This window comes from Podarcis vaucheri (assembly GCF_965113315.1).
Source record: "Podarcis vaucheri genome assembly, chromosome: 3".
Lineage (NCBI taxonomy): Eukaryota > Metazoa > Chordata > Lepidosauria > Squamata > Lacertidae > Podarcis > Podarcis vaucheri.
Genome location: NC_138761.1, coordinates 72674875 through 72680874, shown reverse-complemented (window position 1 = coordinate 72680874; position 6000 = coordinate 72674875). Strand labels below are relative to the sequence as shown.

The window sequence follows — 6000 nt, the reverse complement described above, 5'->3', positions numbered from 1 at the left end:
CCATGGTTGTTGTTTTTTTAAAAAAAGGAATTTCCTGTTGCTCCATGTGGGTCCATTAACATTTCAGTTAGGAAGCAATGGAATGGCTTATTTGAAAAAGATGTATTTATTTTCCTTCACCACCTGGGGATTTCCAATGTGGAAATGCAGTGCAATTCATGACAGCTGTCATTCCGTTCCACTTCCACTTTTCCTTTTGCTCATTTTGCTTATGTGAGCTACAAATAAAAGGTTTTAAAAACAAAACAACTAGTTGCCTGTAAATGTCTGGTGTGTGTGTGTCTGAGTGGAGGAAATTCCAGACTTGCTTGGACATAGTTTCTCACAGAAATTTCCTTGAAATGCAAAATTTCCTAATACTGAGGCCGATCAGCAAGACTCAGTCCCAGAGCCAACCCTACAAGAAGGAAGAGCAACCACAACACTGTGACACTTTAAAAGCTTAAGGTTGTTGGCTGTGACATTTCAGAGATTGTCACAAATGGTTACTAAGGATCTGTTTCACTCTAAAAGTGTGACATCTGAATATTGTGAATGAAACGTCCGAATGGAGAGGTGGGGCATCTATTTTGAAATCGAATGTACATTTTTATAAATGTGGCTTTTGCATTTGAACCCAACATAACTCGTGTCACTGGTGTTAGCATCTCGCTTGTGATAAACAGCCTTCAATGCTTAAGGTTGGCTGATTGAAAGGTGTCAGTGAAAACGCAAGAAGAGCCCTGCTGGATCAGGCCAATGGCTCATCTACTGCAACATCCTGATCTCACAGTGGCCAACCAGATGCCTATGTGATACCTGCAAGCAGGACCCAAGCCCAAAGGAAAACCATCCAGAGCAATGTGCGCTGGAGAGACATAAGCATGGCCAAAGGGAACTGCCTGAGTATCAAGTTAGGCCATAGCCATAAAGTGTTTTATACAAAGTCAGAGAGTTAATCCATCTAGCTCAGTATTGGCTACACTGACAGGTAGCAGTTCTTCAAACAGGAGACTTTTCCAGGGGTGGAGCAGTAAAATTCTGGACTGTACCATTCAGATTGCAGGTGAATTCTCTCCATGCAAAAAGCTCCTTGCATATGGTTAGCAGGCTGTGTGTGTGTGTGTGTGTGTGTGTGTGTGGTTAGCTATATGGTTAACTATCACATCATAGAAAAAGGCTTAGCCTTCTTCATAATATGTTTGTGTAACTGCATGAAATGTGCATTTTAGGTAGATAAATATTACAAAATATGAGGCCCTTCGCCTCATAGTCTGATGTGGCACAGTCAAGAATTCAATTGCTTCAGTCCAACCTATTTTGTATAAAATATAGATCAACTCTGAGTGTTATGGTCCCCACAGGGTGGGCTCTGCAGCTGATTGCAACCCCCACCCCCCACCTTTCCTCTTGCCCGAACTCCATTCATATCCATATAGATCATTTCAAAGTATGGCCATTTCAAGTCCTATAAAAACTCAGTGTGAATGCGAATGCCCCGTTTGACAGCAAATTGAGTGGTCATCAGAACTTTCCCGCAATGTCTTAAATATTCATAGAGCATGAGGAGGTGCTGTGCAGTCATAAACTCCTTTTGATGTTTACATAAGAGATTGTGAAAGAACTATATATCTCAGAGTCACATAGCAAATACCACAGTGCCCAAAGGGCTTCAGGCAAGCTGCTTTTCCTTGAATCTAAAGAAAAGTCTGCTAGGACCCAAGAGAAGCAAAAACCTTCACAAATGCTTGCACAGGAAGTTCATCCTAACTTGTACAGAGAGACCCCCAGCAAACTCTTCACAAAGGAGAATGAAAACATTCCCACAGACTAAATAGCAGTGCAACTCTATACATGACTACTCAGAGGGATGTCCCACTGAGTTCAATGGTGCATGCTTCCGGGTAAGTGTGTTTCTGGGATGTGCATATAGGATGTCAGTCTTAGTCAAAGGCTGTGCCTTTCCATAGCCCGAGATTTCTATTATGAATGAACAATGAAAACAGATAACAGCATTTAGATCAGTCACAGTAGATTTATTCAGCCTCTTCTGCCTTCATGAGTTAGGAAGACTATTTCATGGTACACATATGTTCATTTATGTAAATGTTTGTTCATCACCTTAACAATATGTGTGTGTGTGTCGTGCACACACACATATATAGCTGTTCCAGGCATTGTAGAAGATGAGTTGGTAATGACACAGACACTAGGTAGTCTGCACCTGCCACAGCTGGATTTGCTTCATTCAAACTGTATCTACATCTGTAGGAGACAGAGACAGAGAGAGAGAGAGAGAGAATGGATAATGGAGTGAGATATGTTAGGTAAATGAGGAAAGAAGAGTACTTGCATACAATCACTTTAACTCCCAATTTGCTGCAGCTCCCTCCTGTGGTTGGCCTGCTTTAGGTGTCCTGCATGGCAAACACCCAGGAGGCAGTGGCCATTTGCCTTGCTGGCCTGGCCTCAGAAGATTCCCTGGGCATTCCCCAACAATAAAAGGTGGTCCTGGCAGCAAGGCCAGGCTTGCTTAGAACATGGCTTCCCCACCCACCCTCTCTCAAGATGAGGTCTTCTGCTGAGAACATGGGTTGCTGCTGTCTGACAGAGCCAGAAACAATTTTAGCTCACCCCTAATTGACCCTTGGTGGTGAGGATTTTGCCTTCCACCCAATAAAAGCTGTTTGCATTGTTAGGCATATTTAATACATATTTCTGTCAGAGCTCCAGTGGGAAAAGGCACTAGGCAAGATCTGGACCTTAAGTCAGAGCCTCACATGGGGTCTTGGGGACAATGTGTTAGTCCTTGGTCTTTGCCCTGGTTTGGGTGGGAGAGCTTTTGCCACACAGCCCACATTTCCAGCTGAAACCATGATGCATGGCCTGCACCCCAGTAGGGTTAGGCTGGCAACACCCAGAAAGGTGCCCCAGCAAACAGGTTGAGCGTAGGATCAGACAGTAGGCAGGCTGCACACCCATTGAACCTTGCCCAGTGCTGAGCTAACCTCATGTACTTCTGAAATCAATGGAACTGTGGCCTATTTTTGTCTATATTTGGTCTGATTTACTCTCATTCTGCTCCTGGAGGCAAGGCATCAGTGCATATGGTGCACAATAGTAAGTATTCACAACATACTATTCAAGAACTGGATATGATTTCCCATTTACTATGGGTAAACTCAAAGATCCCCTGAATATTATGGTCCTGTTCACTGGCTGCAAATTTGGGCGCCCATTTCTCTGACTTGCAGGAGGGTGGAATGTGCCCCTTGCCTTTAGCAATGATGGCGTGTGTGGCTTCTTCTACTTTCATCTTAACTTTATTTCGCTATCAGGACCTCCAGGTACATTGGCTCATGCCATGTTCGTGCTGCTGTGTCCTGGATGGGAGAAGAAGAAGAGCTCTCTCTATAAAGTGCTTCTACCACTGCTGACATTTTCAAACAATTCTGTCTTCACTTACCTGACCTGACTATTTCTCTTTTCAGCTTCGTGGCAAGCTACAGAAGAATGATGGTGGCAGGTTAAGCCTGGACCATGATCCTCACTTGCACATTTTTCTGTAATTCTCCCCTCAGTATGGTGGCTAATGCTCATTGGGAGTGGTAGAATAGAAGTGAGAGGGGCCAACAATAGGTGGAGACAGAGTCAATGCCAGGTGGAGCCAATTTATTTTAGTTTTGCTCCCATCGTCCTCCTTGTTGAGTCCTACCAAGGCAATGCTGAGATGGAGGAGGAATAAGCTGACAACCAGTCCCAGTGCCTGGAGTGGACATAAGTCGGAAAACAGGTGGGTGGGGACTCTGAAGACATACTGAGGTTGGTGGAACAGTGCCCCATTTGCTGTACTGGACCAGCCTCCACTTATCCCCTCAGGGGTTGGATGCTGGAGGAAGAAGAAGGCCAACATTTGCCGAGTGATGCTCTGAACGCTCTGAAGAACTGGCCAAGCTGTTCCATCTTGGCTGGCTACTCAAGTGTATTATTAAAGGATACTGGGATATGTTCTCTGGCACACACTTTCAATTTGCTAAGGGAGCTGGCCAAGGGAGGAGCGGATTTGCCAGTCCCCTGAGCACATTGATATTGTAGCATTAACAACATCTAGTTTGAGAAAGGAGGAGTGGAAGAAGGATAGGTCCTCTCGAATCCTGTTTCACCCCAGGGGCTTTTGGTCACTGATTGTTTCATTTTATAACTGAATAAAATAAAAAGTGAAACTTCCTTCCATAGTAGAGAGGACCTGGCTTGCTTCAATCTATAACAAAAGTAAATAAAATACGTTACAAGAGATTGGTATGCTAATACTTTATTGACGGGCATGCCAGTTAGTCTGAGCTAAAAAAAAACCCCACCCCTGTTCCTAATAAGAAGTTACAGCAGTTTCCCCCACTGGGTTAAAACAGCTAAAACCTTCAGGATTTCCCTTGTGTTTTGAAGCAATTTACTTCTTGAAAACAAATCCCTTACTTCCTCTTCTAGCAAGGGGAAAATGTTTTATTGCTGCACTGCTTGGTTTTGCAATGGCATGCTGCCACACACACACACACACACACACACACACACACAAAGTTTCAATAAACACAAAACAAACTGTCAGCATGGTCATATCTGTGTAGTTAAAATGAAAAGCAGAACTTTGGCATTGACCATTAGCTTTCACCAAGACAGTTTTTTCAAGATCTTTGTTCATGTGGAGACCACCACTGGTTCTTCACACTAGTCTTTATGGTGAATCTTCACCTATTTCTATTTTCAATTAAAAAACAAACTGGGGGCAAAATATTGCCTGTAGTTTTTGTGGAATGCCTCAGTGGGTCATCTTTCCCCACTCTCTCCACTACTGTGTGTTTCCAGTGCCTCCTCCTTCTTTTTTCTGGTTAGGGTTTCTTTCTCCTTCCCTAGAGTAATCCTGGCCATTCTGAGTCCACACAGTGAAGGTTTGGTCATATGATGATGTCACTAAGGGGGACTGATGCAAATTTAAATGGAAAGCAATGTTTCCAGAACTGGTCACAAAGATGGTCCCAGACAACTGGACTGCCGATTTTCTTCATTTTCAATAAATGAACACATTTGTTTTCTTTCACTGTAGTCTCTGAAAAATCCCTGAAAGGTGGTTGTCTGAAAATATCCCCATTCAGCAAGCAGCAGTGATTCACCTGCCAGGCGGTCAGGTAAACACCTCTGCCCCAACATGATGTCTACAAATGTGTTTTGTTCTTATTTATTTATTTTTATTTATACAATTTATACACTTACTTAGCTATATCTAAGCCTTGTACAAAAAACTTAACACAATGAAGAGAAAAACCAGCTAAAATTATAAAAGTAGAATTCAGTTAAAATGCCTGCTAGAATAATAATAATAAAGCCTTCAGCAGGTGCCTGTTGTTTAGCTGAAAGGGGGGCTATTTGACCTCAGCTGGAAGAGAGTTCCATAAAACTGGGCCGCATGGCTCCTGGTGGATACAAACCCTACATCTGAGCTATGGGGGAACCACTGACAGTCACACTGCCCCCAGATACCTCCGTGATCAAGCAGGGGATGGATGGTATTCTGGACCCAAGTCGTTATGGGTCTTGGTAAATGAAAGCAAGAACCTATGCTGTTATCCACTTCAAGAATTAATTTCCAAACTGAAAAGTGGGCTCAAATATATATTAAGGAAATTAATAACCACATCCAGGAAGGCTTAGCTCATATAAAAGATGAAAGGGAAAATTTTGTATTTCAAAAAACAAAACACTGATGAAACTTAGTCCCATTTTTTGTGGCAACCCTGTGTTCTCTGTAATATTATATATGCATGGATTTTGCTACTTTATTTTTTCCTTTAAGAACATATTGTATGTTACCGAAGCCTCTACACACCAAAGCCAACTTCACCAAATTACTGTGCAAAAATATTAGAGATTAACAGGGCTGATGTCTTAAATTTCCACCAAATTGTTTTTGCTCAAATGACATAATTTAACATTATATTTTCCAAAACTGCATATTACATAAAAGTCTGA

General features: G+C 42.5%; 1 long non-coding RNA gene across 1 annotated transcript in view; it reads right to left on the bottom strand.

The window, feature by feature from the left end:
- Nucleotides 1-1994: 1994 nt before the first annotated feature.
- The window catches only part of LOC309529086, a 39574-nt gene continuing 35568 nt past the window's right edge, over nt 1995-6000 (bottom strand). Inside the window, exon 3 of the long non-coding RNA XR_014218064.1 lies at nt 1995-2244. This is a non-coding gene — a long non-coding RNA (uncharacterized lncRNA). The remainder of the gene's footprint in view (nt 2245-6000) is intronic.